General features: G+C 37.3%; 1 protein-coding gene across 33 annotated transcripts in view; it reads left to right on the top strand.

Moving 5' to 3' along the window:
- Nucleotides 1–16181, top strand: part of ESRRG (estrogen related receptor gamma) — a 406664-nt gene that overhangs the window by 248333 nt on the left and 142150 nt on the right. The window contains exon 1 of one of the 33 annotated variants that reach the window (XM_055816311.1): nt 13151–13168. The exons of the other annotated variants lie outside the window; for them this stretch is intronic. The gene's annotated coding sequence lies outside the window, so the exon portion shown is untranslated. Of the gene's footprint in view, nt 1–13150; nt 13169–16181 lie in introns of those variants that run through there. 33 annotated transcript variants of the gene reach the window in all.

Raw genomic sequence — 16181 nt, 5'->3', positions numbered from 1 at the left:
CAACTTGTTCCTGAGCATTTATGAAATTCTCTCCCATATAAAGGTGCCAGGACGGGTGGCGAGAGGAGGAGATGGCTTGTTTTATTCAGTCCATCTTTATCTGTGTTACTCTTCTTCTTTTTCCCCTTTCCCCAATTTTCTGTGTTTGTTTCTAGATCTATACTTGGAAGAAACACTTTTTAAATCTCACACATGAATATTTTTAAGGAAATAAAGGACAGGAAAATCTAATAAAGAACAGTAGTCAACAAAATGGTGAAATCATACTCCTTTAAGTACTCTTAGCTGTGCTCTTAATATAGCCAGCTACTGGTAGTTTGTGTAATTCTCCATATATTGAAAAGGCAATAGAGAGAAAGGATCAAGCAATTTTCTATGTATTCTTTATTTACTTTTTAATATTTTTTTTCTGTTTTCATGTTGGCTGCAGGATTTGGCCTCTGTCTTTTTGGAAGATGAATGTCAGTGTCCTTTTATGTTTAAGTTGGTATTTTCTTGCTTAGATGGACTGTTATATGCTCAGTTGACAAGTATTAATGCTAAAACAGTTTTCAGAGGAATTAATTTCAGAAAGTCTGTGAGGTTTTCTTTAGCATAATTATTTTACACTTTTTTTTTTTTAAAAAAAGGAGAAACTTATGGTATAAATAAGACCCTAAAACTCATGTGCTGTCTTAAGTACAAACAGGTTTAGAGTGTGTTTCTGAAAGCAAATGCACATGGATTGCTAGCAAAATTGTCTTTGGAGAATGCTAAAACTCCTACAGAAAAAAATGGATTCCCCCCCCCCCCCCCCCCCCCCCCCGTGGTACTTTAATGTTCCATGAATGCAAGATTTCCTCTACTAAATTATATTCACTTTTCCAGCAGTGAAAGAATTCCCTGGCAATGTTCTCGTAGCAGCCGTTACTGTAGTGGGACAGATTAGATGTTTTGAAGTGGCATGAAATGCCATGTCTTTAACCAGCTGTTCCTGTGAGTGTGAAAGGGGTGAGAATCGGATTCCCAATAACGAGTAAAGCTCCACGGGTACCCCATCGTTCTTCTCGCCTGAGCTGCTTGGGCCCAGTTGGTGCTGGGTGATATTTAAAGAGCTGGACAGCCACTGTCGGTGGCTGACATTAGTATGAATGACACCTGTCCCATCAATCACCGGGCCGTGGTGTCACAGATGGAGAAACAACAATCCGGCTGAATTACCCGGCGCTGCACACTTGGCTTAATTCAGCTCATTGTTCTCCTACAAATCTCGAGGATGGCTCGTTCTGCGCCGGGAGTCCAGACAGAAGCGCGAGATGGGCTCAGGTGGTGGCACGTGTCTGCCCTTTGCTGCTCCATCAGAGGTACTCGGCAAGAGGCTGTCACTGGGTGGGGGTGGTGGGAAGGAGCGCTCCACGCTGGGACTGAAGCTTCAGCTTCTGAAGAAGACTGTAATTAATCAAGAGCTAAAACTCAGGATTTCTCCCGGCATTCCAGAACTTTTCATTTAGCTAGCGGAAAGCGCCCAGCACACAGCCAGGTTAACGTTTAACTCTTCAAATACTACATCGTAGCTGTCATTTGGAGAAGAATGAGAGAGATTCTGCACGTATTTCCTGTGGCTGTGCAGTAAGCAAAATCCTCAAAGCTGTGGCCCTTCTGAAGTAGTAGATCTTTTATTATTCCTCAGTAGTTAGCACTGAAAATCAGTATCTGAGACACTGAATAGAAAGGAGGGGTGCTCAGAGGCTTGATGGAGGGAGGGGAGCGAGTGTTGTTCTTTCTTTTTGTGGCGGGTCTTTTAATGCCAGATGAAGGTTGCATCATGAGAAGTCAGAGTCTTGTTCTGGACAAAAACAGTGAAGGCATTTAAGTGCTTTCAGGCATTGTAACCATTTTCCTTCCCTCCCTCCTTCCTTCCTTCCCTCCATCCTTCCCTCCCTCCCCCCCCCTCCTTCTATTCCTAGAGTACAGGAAACTAAAATAAACTAGAGCAGATAAATAATTTCTATTTGCTTTTTAAAGTCCTGTGTCAGGTATATTTTGAATGCATTTGAATCCTGCTGCTTCCATGCTCTTTTCCAAGTAGCACCAGATAAATACCTATGCAACACTGAGGCGGAAGTGAGCATTCTTACTTACAAATTTTTTTGTCTTCTTTCCCTCCTTTTTTTTTTTTTTTTCCCCTCCCCACATCCCTTTTTTGTAATGCACTGTAGAGTGGCTGTATTTTTGTTGTAAGCTAAATCACTGCTGCTGGTTTTGTTACCACTTATGTCAAGCAGCAAATGTGTAGCATGCCAGAAACAGGCTACAATATATTGAAGACACAGCTTATGTTTGATTGTGTGTAAATACAGTTAGTTAGTTGGGTTTATCTGATAGCCTGGCAGAAAGAGAGAGGAGCAGTACAAACTGTTTTCAGTAACTGTGCTGTTCATACACCTGATAAGATTGAGAGTGCTTTCGAACTACTGATACGCTTTGAATAAGAAAAGAATAATCACATCCATTGGCACCAGCTTATCAGGAATGAAGTAAAATGCCAGCACTTTTTACATTAGCAAAAGTAAATGTTTTAGACGCTTTGGGCCTCTTTTCCATTTAAATTAAATAACAGGGTGCTTTTGAGTGTGCTGTAATGAATGGAAGGATTTATTACCTTGACAAAATTACAGGTGAATATGTTGAGAGAGGAGTCCTCGGCAACAATAACAGCTCTTTTGATAAGTGGCTACATCTATTCATGCTTTTGGTACTGAAATTCAGTCATTTTATCCTCTCTTGCTCTATCAAGTGCAGTGGCTATCTTACAATGTACAGTTCTTCATAGTGTAACATACTTGTGCATTTTGTAATATACTGGCAACAGATTTGATATTCAGTGTGTAACACGGCTGTTCATAAAATAATGCTTGATCATTTACTAGTATGTCCTCTGTCTTCAGTTGCTGTGTATTTTTGTGTTCGAAAAAAAATATATCTCAGAGTCTTTGCTGGCAAGGCAAGGTATGATTCATCATTAACTTAACCCAGCAGGCATGAAGCATGCTTGGATGCGCTATTATCTTCTCAAAGTTTACTGTTTTTTATTTTTGTAGCTTTCTTTTTATTTATTTCCAGGGTTGTTGGTTTGTTTTTTTTTTTTTTCACGTGCCTACAATTAATTTTGGGATATTCAAATTGGATGAATGATAGTACAAGAGCAGATTTGATTGATTTTGGATTATTATTGATTACTGTCAATGAGATCACTGTGACACTGAAATCAATGGTATGTGATTAAACCAAGGCACCACTGTTCTATACATTAGGCAGTTTAGGAACATTAGGGAATGTTCACAAGCTATAAATTGAGAAAATGTTCAGATTTAAATAGCCCTTTGTTTGGCATTTACTCATCAAAATATGTTTCTTGGGAAAGTTAGTTTTCCCATGTGCAGGCTTTCAGTAAAAGAAAGGTCATTGATTTAAGGTTTATTAAATTTTAGCAAAAAACAACTGGCTCCATTTGGGTGTAAAATAATTTAAGTACTTACTGCAGGCAACCTTCATGCTTTAGAGCTGTTGCTCAAAGGTTTCATTCTTCTATGAAGATGTCAACTGTAAATATAAAAATGCATCACTGAAAATGTAATGGTTTAAAGATTCAAACTGAAATAAAAATTCCTGCCTGGGGGAAAGCACTATAATCAAAATAAAGTAGTCTTAACTTTTTTTTTTTATTCTGTGGAGGCCATACTTGAAAAGAGCGCTTGAAGGCAGCAGGTAGCGAGGTTGACAGGGAATGCCAATTTTTATGTATTTATTTATTTATTTACTCTCCTCCACAGATGATGATAGTCTAGCTTTGCAGTGCACCTCAGCCGCGCATACTAGATAATATGTAAGCTGCTGCTGCTTGTGAAATGTGGTATCCTGGCATTTAAGTCAATTTTATAATCTGGCAAAAACTCCACCTGGCAAAATTATAATCCAGCTTCTGAAGGACTGTTATTTCTGAAAGCTTTTTATGTCTTTTTAGCATATACTAAATTTCTTGGGAGCAGTGGCCTGGATGTACACTTGATGGATGACGGAGTCAGGGCTTCCTCCCACCCCTCCTTTTTCCCCCCTTTTTTTTTTTTTTTTCTGAGTTGAAAAACATATTAGATACTCACACATTAGGTAATGCTGGAACAGAAATAATGCAGATGCAGCTGTTTAACACAATTACTGTAGGGTTTTTTGTACCATTGTTTCATGAGTTATTTGAGATTTTTCCAAGGTATGAAGGACAGCCTACTGCCAAGCTCCTGCATCCGTCTTAAGAAATCTTTTGCATTTACTGGTAGTGGCCCAATTCAAGACTAAATGGAAAGAATGCCATTCATTTTAGTAGATTTTGGATCAGGCTCTATAATTGATTTAAAAAATGAATGATTTGGTAGTATTTTAAAAGAAATCAATGGAAAAAGGGAGCCTGTGTCCAAGGATTCACTGCCAGGATGTGACATTTGCACCAGTATAGAGATGCCTAAGGGAGTGTGACCAGGAAATACTAAGATTACCCCATAATATTTTCTGTGTGAGCTTAAAAGCAGTGTTGGCATTATGCCAGTATCTTCAGTCTCGTGTTGACTAAAGAGGAGGTAGAAAATCCTTCAGATGGGTATGGTAAGACAAAGTGACACTGACCCCTTTTTTCCTTGGTTTTACATCTGAATGCAAGAGGGGTTGAAATGCTGAATTTACGTAAAGATTGATTGATCTTGGTTTGTTTCTGCTGATGAATTTTGGATGAAAAGCTGTAACATGGAATACATATGTTTGCTTGATGCTCACTGTCTTCCTATATGGGCAGAAGCACATTGGTGTTCCTATGAAGGGTTGAGAAGTCACAAAGGATGGTCATGGTCATTCAGCACATCTTTCCCGATGAGAGGCAAAATAAATTTTAATAGATGAAGAATTGCCTTGATTGGCCTCCAACCAGCATTTTATTTATGAAAAGGTTCATACAGTGTTTAAAAGATATAGGAACTTGGCTCTTGGACAAAAAGCATTTTTCTGCTTTCCTTTTTGTAGAAATAGGCCAAGATGGCATAAGAGGATAAAGGAAACATAGAGAGTTCACTCTCCAAATATTCTGATGCTCCTTTATGTTGTTCTAGTTATACTAAGTGTACCTTAAAGTAGATGTGAAGTACTATGTCCTGCCCTCCATTGTAGAGACTTTTCTAGTGCAAACTTTGTTGTTGATAATGGTGCTTGCATTTGAGTCTCTCAGTCAGTGAAGTTGCATGTGATTTCTATGGCTGGTCACTGCACAATTTGCATTGCTGTGTTTGCCTAACAAAGGGTTTCTATTGTCATTGGTTTTCCTTTCCTTGATTTTCTTCTCTCTGGATATGAGCAGTATGTAATTCCAGAACTATTCCTTTAATCACAGATCACCTCTTTGTATCTGATAAAGTATTCAGGCTTCTGTACAAATGAAGCCATCGGTGTGTTTTACTATTGGAATCAGTGGGAGGAAGATCTGACTTTATGGCGCGGGGTTTTTTTTTGTTTTTTTTTTTTTTTGTTTTTTTTTTTTGTAAATGTGCAGATCAGTGCTGTGATTAAAAAAAAACAAACCACCAAACAACCTGTTTTCTAGGACAGTAATGTTTGAATTTCATGTGAAAGTGTGTCAAAGGGAGTTTCTTTGCAAATCTGCAAAAGAAGCCTGTTTCTGTAAAGGTTCACAAGAGGATGCTTCGTCAACTTGTAGTACTTCTGTTAGAGCAAAGCCTATTATTTTATTAGGCATAAAGGAAAAGGTGAGTTACACAGCATATATTTATAAAGGTTGTGTCTGTGACATTTGTCTCTAAGATTCGCTATCTGGAGAAGAACTCCTAGGAAAGCTAGGCATGAGGGCTAAATATAAGCATGCGCACTTCAAACCCCATTTTAAATTCTGAACAGTCCGGAGTAGCAGAGTAAGGAGAACTAGGCATGCATGTCAGTTCTTCCCTTTTACGGTTTTTGCAGAGCAGTTGAGGTTTTGTTTCCACTTTAGTGATTAGTTTTTTGTTGAAGCTGGTGAGGATTGTCTCGGAGCAGCACAAACCACAACCCATCAGCAGGCTGCTAGTCAGCAGCAGGTGTGAACAACATAAAACAGGATTAATGCTGAACCAGAGTGTGCACTAAAAACAACCCCTGCCTTGGTTTTACAAGGGCAGTAAGATAGAAGCACTCTTGTCCTGTTTACTAAACAGTGTTCAGTGGACTATGTAAATGGGCTCTGCTCAGCTGCAGAGAAGTAAGTGCAAGAATTATTATGTATTTGAGATTTTTAAAGACACTTTTTTGTCCTTTAAGAGTAGACCTCTGTTAGTGTTAAACCAGAGGCGTAGAGGCAAATGTCAAGGTGTTCAAAGTTAGCGCTTCAGTTTTTGCAGCAGAGGGAAGGGAAGATGGAAAGTCAGCATTCAGCATTTAATTTTTTTTGGTTGTTGACACAGGAGAGCAAGTAGATTTTATTGTCTTTTTGAAATTACACCTTTATGATTTAGGGTTTAATGTCTGCTTATTTCTTCTGTACACGTTTTCTTTAAAAAGCCAGCTTTTCCTTCTCTTTGCGTTTGTGCATTTGCATATTTGGGAGCATTTAAAGCTATGTATTTATTGTATCTATTACATTCAGCATCAAAGTCTGCCCTCACTTATGCTCTGTATTAAAATAAGGGGGATATATTTGCGGTGGAAGCAGAATTTACTTGTATATTAGGATTGTTTATAAGCTGCTCCCATTTCTCTGCTTCTATCAGTGTATCACCTGACCAAAGAAATAGTCATGTTTTAGGTAAAGATGTGTTTAAGGTGACAATTTTTCATAAATATTGTATGCAGTTTTACTGATGTGAGGGTTTGTTTTGTTGTGGGTTTTTTTGGTGTTTTGGTGTTTTGTTTTTTTTTTCTTTCCCCAAAACATCCAACCCTACCCCCACAAACCCAACCGCCCAAAAACACAACTCATTTTTCCTGAAGTGGTTAACATTTTCAGAAGTCCTATAACCTCAGCCCTTGGAAAACTCATCAGATCTTCTGTTGCAGAGCTCTAATGAAAATTTGATCCTTTTGAAAATCAACTTCATGGTATTTGTATCAAGTGCAGTTTAAGTATAATTATGTCTTTTTTCCTGTGATGTTCTCTCATGGGATCGGGATTGGCAATTACTTTCCGTCTAGAACAGAATGAAGTTTTGGTGGGTTTTTTTTATTATCATTCAGTGTTTTCTCATCAGCAGTAACTCCTTTCACATTACCAGATTATAGATACATATGTAGCAGTGATTTTTTTTATTTTTTTTTTTACTGAAATGCCTGTATGAGCAATAGCTGCTTTTATAGGGTGCAAGTTCTGTCTTTGCGGACACCTGTGCAACTCAGCTCCTTTGGCTGTCAAGATACGCTTCTTCATAGGTACAGGTCTGATTTTTTTAAGGGGATACATCAGGCTTCAGATAGTGAGGGCTTGGCTCTACACATGTTGTCCACAAAGCAATGGCAAGCATTACACAAACAGGAAGATTGCATTTGAAGTTTAAATTTGAAGTTAAAGAGAATTGTGTAGATTTGAGAACAAAAAATAGGTCAAGAATTTATGTATTTTCTAAAATACCTTAAATAGTCACATCACCTTATTAATTAGTGGATTTAATAAATCCATTAAAAGCAATTGTTTTAAAATAATACCTAATGTGAAAATATGTTCAAACCAGAAGGAACTTAGTATCAGTCTTGTGACCTTACAATAGGAATTGTTTCATTCTTTCTTCCCCAATGTTTTTTCCCCACATACAGTTAAATACACAAACAGCTTCAACTCTAAAAATAAACACGGTCAGTTTCAAGCATGAGTTTTGCTGATGAAAACAGAAGGCTTGGGGCATCTTAATTTTTCATTGCCTGAACTTTTCCATCAGTAGTGAAGCAAGCTTACCAATATAATACTTTCTGAAGCCAAATTTGGTTCTGTTTGCTGCTCCAATAGTGTATGTGTTCCTGTTGTGACAACCTGGCAGTGGCTCAGAGGTTTATTTTTAAAGAGGGTGTTCCTGCATGTTCAGAGTGCTGTTCATATATTGTTGTTGAGAAAACAGCTTATATCATCACAGTGAAATCATGGCTTGTGTGACAGCATTTGTAAACTGACTGTGAAGTGCACTGCTTTTAGTGTGTCTCTGCGATCTTGTAAACACGTTTCTGTAACTTGAAATGCTTTTCTGAAGCTGGTAGCGCATAATTCACCATTTCTAGAAGTTGCTGGTACCAAAATCTATTGCATAATTTTGTCAGTTTCCTTGTATGAACCCTGGATTCTTTCACCTTTTTTTTTTTTTTTTTCCCCTTCCCCGCCCCCCCCCCGTTTTTTCTGAGAGGTGGTGATACAAAACCTTAAAGTTCAGGATTTTCAGTTAGGACACATAAGTGTCCAGAAGTTGTGCTGCTTATCCAAAGTTTATCTGAAGTGTTTAACCGCTTTGGCCTCAAAATCAGTTGGCATCCCATGAAAGCAGTCTGTCCCTTGAGGTTCTCTGTAATTCCTGGCTTCTGCCAGGTCAGAAATAAACAAGAGTAAACTTTTTGATAATACTTCTATGTCTTCTCCCTGGGCCAGATGAAACCAGATATAATATTATTGTGTTTATTGTTATTTGAGTCCCTACTGAGTGTGTTTAAATCTCTGAAGAGATAAGTTTCTGTTTGTTTCAGGCTTCAGTTGCCAGTTTGGGCCAGTGCTCGTTTACTTATCCAGGTTTATTTACAGTCAGTTTCTTTTTCCAGTTACACCAGTACACTCAGAGGGAGCAGACTTAACATTGAACGTGTCTTGATTTACGCTTTTTCTTCTACCTTTCAACATTGTGTAATCGCTTATTCTGATTTTTTAAAAAAAGGTATTTTGACTCAGTAGTGGAATGTAATTGTAAGTTAGTTCTGTATGGTTTACCCTGTTATCATTTCATATTTTTGGTATGGTAGTACATAGAGACCCCTGTCATGCTACTGTGCTGTGCTGTGCATAAATATATAGGTAGTTCCTATTCAGGAGCTTTGATGACTACAAATACAAGCAATTCATGAAAGCTGTAGAAAAGGGCACAATGTACTTTTTAATCTGGCAAGTGCAACCATACTCCATGTATGCATATATAGTTGCAAAAAAAATATTTTTTGTATTTTGTTTTTATTTTGTATTTTAAATTTAAAATAAGCATGAACTTCAGGCTAATAGGGAAGCACGTACTGTTTTATTATAGATCAGCAGAAATATTTGAGGGAGAGGTGGGTGGTTTTCTAGATGTCAGTTCAGGGAAGGTGCACGTAAGGGAAAGGGGGGAGAGTGAAAAGCACTGTGAGAGGGAGACAGGCAGACAGGCTGCTGTCATTGACATAGCACAAGGGGTGGGGGAAGAGGTTAGAGAGACAAATCTGGATAGTACAGGATTGCATAGAGCGCCTGACCGACTGCTTACGTTTAATACCTTTTTTTCAATATGATTTTTTAAAAGTTGTCCTTGAAACAGTGATTTCAATTAATACACTGGATCAGTTGCCTGCTGCTTTGAAAAGAGTATGAAGTTAATCAGTTATGCTTATTTGGACAGCAATATATTTTGTATAAAAAAGGAGTAACTTCTGCCCTACAATGATACTGATGCTAGTCAAACTCTCCTAATTTCTTTTTTTTTCCCCTTTCAGTTTCATGTGATCTTGCTCAAAACGTGTATTACAGTTTTTTCTTGCTCTCATCTTCACTGTGTTTTGCCCAGCATTCCAGAGAGGAAAGCAATATATTAAAACATTAATTTTTGCGGTCAAAGAAACACTTACTGCCTCAGGTTTTGTTTGAATTTTCCTTAGAAGCATCAAATCTTTTGTAATAAACTATTAGTTTTATATATCTCCTGAAAAGGCAAGCAGAAGAAATTCATTCAAGGAACATGCTACTCAGATTGAAGCTGATGCTTTTTACTGTATGTATAATAGCTGTGAAGACTTCATCTAAAACCTACGACTATGTATGAGAAGATACATAGATTTATAGGAAAAAAGGAGAACATTTACCTGTGAAAGGGTAGAGGTATTTGGAAGCTGAAGCTGAATCAAAATTTTTGTGAAGTCACTAGTTTAAGATCTTTGTAAGATTTCAGGCATATTTTGTTTTATGTGCACCACTCGGGGGACTTTCTGGAGAATAGAGGTGGACTTCTCTTCTGTAAGGGAGGAGGGGAAATGCTTCTTGCACGCTCTGAGTAAATTACATTTTGGTTTAAAAAGCAAATAAGCATCTGGTCATTTATTTAACTAATTCGTATAGTATTGTATGTAAAAGGTTTTTTCCCTCTGTGTGCTGCTTTCTGCTACGCTGATGATAATGTACCTGGAAGGAAAAGGCAGTCCAAGCTGAGGCAGCCAGCGTCAGACAGGGCGGTCTGCCATCTGTCCCACCTGCTGCATTCATGTGTCCATCTGGTTACTGCAATAGCTCATTGCAGGCTTCAACAGAAGAACATGCAGGCTGAAAAGAAGGCAGTGTGAATTATTTAGGTAGCTAGTGTAAATAAAGAGGGGGAGAGGAGCAAAGGAGGGGGGTTGTGAGAGGGAGAAAGCACTCTCTTACTCCTAGATGCTTTGGAATGTGTTAATGCATGAGAGCATTTGATTTGCATATAGATTTAGATGTATAGATCATTGTGAAGATTACAAGCCAATGAGTTTTATCTAGATTTAGATAGCTCTCAGCCTGGTTTGCACATAAAATATAGCCAGTTTCAGGAGGAGAATCTTTGGGGACTTTAAACCTAAGTGAAACTGATGAAATGTAATGCTTTTAGGTATTAATTTAGCAGAAATAAAATATTTCCTTTAAGGGCTTTCTGTGCCCTTTGTTAACCAAGAATTTATAACTGCTTTGCATAGTCGGTGCTTTATACACACTGTGTGGTTTTGATTTGGTTATAGTTAGTTACATTTGTAGTCATCTGTACTTTATTCTAAGAGAAAAAGCAATTGACAAATGCTTTTCCTTTCCCTTTTCCTCTCCTGTTTATCAGGTGAAGATTAAATCCAGCCATCAAACAAATAATTTTGCAGCTGTCAATGTATATATTGTTACACAGACAAATACATATATAGGCTTTTCTGCCTGCATAAATGTACATAGAACACTTAGATCTTTTTAGATATTTTTGAAGGGTGTGAGCAAACAGAATTTCATATTGTTACAGTGGCCTTGAAGAAATGAATAGATTTATTTCAAAGTTGCTTGCTTGAATTTCAAAATGACCACCAGAAGGTTCAGATTATGACGGATTATTTGTTGCTAAAATAATTATTTTTTAAAAAGATAAAAATCATTAGTGCTAGATTTGAGCATAGGAAACTCATTTGCATCATTCTGTTCTAAGCGTTTTAGTAATAGTGGTGTCACGTCAAATTTTATTTTTAAAATCCATGAAGCATTAGTCCAATGCTGTATTAAAAAAAAAAAAAAAAAAAGATTGGCTTCATATTTTGATATGCTTCCTGATGTCAGAATCTTTTTACTTTCAAATTTTAAATGTCAGACTTCCCTGGGCCAAAGAATAGAACCAGGATCACCTTAAGAGGAATCCTTGAAATTGTGGGAGGGTTTTGTGCCATTGTTTTGCCTGGGTTTAGATCTGCAGAAGAAGGGGACAGAGCATCTTGAAATCCCAGCAGCTTGGCTACTTCTCTAAGATTTGCATGAAATTCAGCTGCAGCCTTCAAAGGGATTTGAGTGGATTGGATTCTTTAAGGTTAGTCCATGTCAAACCTATTAAGTTCAATTCACATGCAAAACCCTTTTCACGTTTTTTTTTTTAAAGCCAATAAGGCTCTAGCTACTATTAAGGCGACATCATGTACTTGCAGTAGAACGTCCATGGTAATGGATCACCCTACTGGCACGTGTAACTAACTGATAATCCACTTTGTCATCTTTCAAATTAAAAGGTTCTGTGTCTTGTATCTTCTTCAGATGGGAGAGGTCTTGTTTGCAAAAGTTGAGTTCCTGGAGACTATTTTAAAGTATCTGAGTCATTGTGAATATCCATTTTCTATCTAAAATGTGATCCCCAAAGTTACATAATCCCCCCACTAAATGTAGATTCATTTAACCTTTGAAAGTAACTTAAACTCTATGTTCTTAAGTTCCCACGTCTTTGAGTTCTCATTCTTCCTGTGGATCGACTCCACTGTTAAATGATTTTAGGACTGCAGTATATGTTCTGTGGTGAATTAGGAAACAATTGCAGACGAAAAAAAATGATGAAAATATTCTATAGTGTATAAAAGGATTAGTGGCCACTTTCAAACTGCAAGGACATGACTTTGAAAAGGGAGTTCAATTTTTAATTCAAAAGCCAAATGAAGGAGGTCTATGCATCTCAGACATTTAGGCCAAAGCATCTAAGTGCCATGTGCAGCATTTTTGAAGTCCACTAGCAGGCTGTGAAGGGAGTACCAAACAAAGACACTTTGCCTCAATTAGATATTGTCAGTATAAATGGATGTTAGTAGGAATTTGCATTAAATAGAGAACACCCAATGTTCTCTGAGGTTGTTTCTCAAGCTGAAGCTTTCCACCCTACATGAGGTCTGCAAGATTTGCTCTTCATTATGTGAATGGTTATGTATTCTTATGCTTTGGTTTGAACATTGTGTAACTTTTTCTAAAACGCTGGCCAAATCCTTCAACCAGGTAAACTGAATCTTGAAAGCAATTGTTTGCTTACGGCATGGGATCAGATTCGTCAGGTCCCACAGTGGCTGCACTGACACCTGGGTTTTCAGTATCTGGCAGGATTCTGGATTCAAAGTTGTATTCTGATGTCACTTAAACACTGAATTTTGCTCAATTTTAAAGATGTGAGGAGAAAGCATCTTCTTCTGCTTTTTCTCATTGCAGCATTTGAGCTTCATGCTTCTTGGTCAAGCAGAGTACTGCTTTTGGTTATGCTTAGATAAAAAATGGTTGATTTGTGCATACTGGTTGAGAACAGAGTATCTTCCATTGACTTTAAGGTTCCAGCTGCTTCAAGTCTTTTAAAAACATACATTAATTAGAACAGGAAAAAGTATTTATTTTCACTGTTTACATTTCAGGGAAAGAAGCAAACATCCCATGGTGCGTACTTCATGTTTAGAATGCCCTTTTTTCCTAGCGAAAGCTAAAGAAGCTGCTCCTTGAATTAAACTGATTTTTGAGACTTGATCCTGCAAAGCTTGTATGCATAAGTCACTTAATACATGTAAATTTCCTGGCTAAGTAGTTGGAAGAAGTGTTTAATGTATAATAAACCTTTCCAGTTGGCTTGGTTCACTTGCATCTTTTGCAACAAATACTTATATTTTCCCAGTATAGAAAAGAATACGATTAAGAAGTACTATAAGTAATTGTCTTGTGTTTGGCTTGTTTGGCTTTTTTTTTTTTTTTTTTTTTTTTTCTAAGTTTTCAACATGCATTTAAAGAACTGGAATTGCTCTGGCCTATGGTCAGAATTCTTCAGTGTGTTTCATGACTTCTGAGAGTAATTTTTTTAACTACCTAAACCAGGAATGCTTTAACAGGTAAAAGATATATATAGGATATGGAATTTTGTATTTGTGTGTGAATGCATAATTGTTCATCTGAACATTATTGATAACACCTAAGGCATTCAAGCTTTTGCAGAGCCTGCAGCTTTTAATACTGATGCCTTGTAGTATTAATATGGCTCTTTTCAGCATTATTAATTATATGGGCTAAGGAGCAAATACTAGCATCTATGTTGCTATTTGATAGCATTCCATAAAGCACATTGTTCTCCTGCTTGTAGGTTAGTGAATTGTGTTGTTATGTGTGTTTTTCGTGCGTTAGTATTTGTGGAAGTAAAGTTAGTATTTTGCTGAGGGGGTGAAAAGGCTGTCCAGATGTGTGGATTCTCTTTTCTTTGGCACCTACAACTCTGTGGTTGAGAATATTGTAAATATCTCATTGAAGAGTATAGTCATGTTGCAAGAATTGGGTATCTGTGTTGTCTGGCAGGGTCGTTCTTCTGGCAAAATGGTGATTTGATACTGTATTTTTTTAAAATGTTGGAATAAATGCAAAAAGCCTCTATTGATACTACTAAGTCCAGGTAAAAAATAACAAATCTGGCTAAATTTTTTTGGCTTAAACAACTTTAGATTCTAATAACATAAACAGAGGTAGTCCTTTACTGTTCTTGTTTATACTTGTTGGCAGCCTCTGAATGGAAAGTAGAATGCAGAAAGCAGGGCAGAGGGAGAAAGGTTAAATGGCAGAAATGTTAAATTGCTTCAGTGACAGATTCTCTCCGGAAAGGCATTGAGTTGTTTTAAGGATTAGTTTGGGAAAACTTGAATTGAACCCACTTCTCTACTGTTCATACATTGCATTGCTAATGTTGCCAGTCTCTTATGTTTCATAAAAGCAGAATTTACTTTCTAAAATGAGTAGAGAGCACTGGGGGAATTTTAAAAAGCCAAGCAAAAAGCCATAAATTTCATCAGCTGCAAAACCGGTTGGAGTTTTACCTGTGTTATTTCATGGTGAGATTGTTAAAACATTAGAGCTGATTATTAAAAACCATATATGTTTTACATTATGGTTGTTGCAAAATACCAGAGCAATGTTGCAGAAATAGTTGGCAGTGATCAAAGGAGAAATGTAGGTCCTTGGTTAAAACCCATACCAACTTCTAAACAAATCTCTGTTCCTGATGGAGAGCTGTCATTGCAGCAAGCTACTCCTTACAGTATGAATGCTGCAGCCTATCAGCTAGTCTTAAACATTTTCTTTTGGAAAAACCTCACCATATGAGCTGGGAGTACAGGAGGATGTGTGTGCAGTCCCTCTTCAGAAAAAATGCGCTCAATCTGTTTCAGACGAGTTCCCTGAAAGATGGGTTAAATCAACTGATTGAGCTGATTTTCTCTCTTGAGGTGATATTTTATTTATATGATAAAATGCTTGGAAAGTGATTAATTTGTCAGGGGAACATCTTGTTACTGTAAATTTGCCGAATGTGTAATAAAATTGCCATAACACAGATGGGAAAAGGAAGATCTTTTAAAATGAAATAACTGAGGAGTCTGCCTACATTTTCAGCACTTAAAATTAACTTAGTTAAATTTCTTTGTGATTTTTACCCCTGGAAAAAAGCAGGCTGGGGAAGATGCGTGGCAAAAGTGTGGTGTGGATTTGTATGTGTGGTAGGTGGAGAGGACAGGAATGGACTGTGTAGTTTTCCTTCTGCATCTGAAGAGACAGATTTATTAAATTTCTCTGAAGCTTCCTTGATTGAGTGAATTTTTAGAAATTAAAATATACAGGTTGGATACTCCTCCCTAGTAGCAGAGAATTTAAGAATAGGGGACCTTTGTTGGCAAGTGCCTCGAGTCAGTAAGATGTACACGAAATAGTGGTTTCGTGCTAGGTTTTGCAGGTTTGCTTTCAAATGACAGCTAAATAGTGTAATACACCTTAGTCTTTAGAGCAATCTCTTATTGTGTGGAATATAACTTAGATTATATGGGGATGTACTTGAAAAGTCAAAGGAAGGAGGAGCACTTTCCCTGTCTCTGAGTTGTGGCGTGTAACAAGTGAAAACAGCATTAGTGAAGGAACAGTGCCTTTTGTTCATACATTTTGCTACTGCCTGTCCATCTGTCCACTGGAATGAGCCACTTATCATGCTTCTGTGTTTTTCCCTTTCAATTTAAAGAATTATGAAAGGAAAATTCATTTTTTGGTGTCCTTTTATGACAGGTAGACTGGAGACTGTGGTCATTTGGATTAAAAACGTATCTATCACCACAAGCTGACAGGTTATTATTATGTCTTCTTTGAATATATGAATTTTATCCCTACATGTTGGAAGTGTAAGAATGGGAAGTTTTTATATAAATAATTATCCTAGTAGTGATGTACTGCATACAGTTGCCATATTTTTTCACTTTTACAGCATTCTTGGCCTTATCACCCATAACATAAATCTTAGGCTCTCATATTTAATACAATGCGTAGGATCACTGTGCCCGTATAATGTACAGTCAGCCAATCCTGCATCATCATTTGGCTATCATTATTTGTTGTCCTATGATGGATGTTTCATTGATGTCCTGTTTGGGATTTG

Source organism: Falco peregrinus, chromosome 11 (genome assembly GCF_023634155.1).
Source record: "Falco peregrinus isolate bFalPer1 chromosome 11, bFalPer1.pri, whole genome shotgun sequence".
NCBI classification, from domain to species: Eukaryota; Metazoa; Chordata; class Aves; order Falconiformes; family Falconidae; genus Falco; species Falco peregrinus.
Note: the sequence above shows the minus strand (reverse complement) of the source record. Positions and strands in the feature narration are given on the sequence as shown.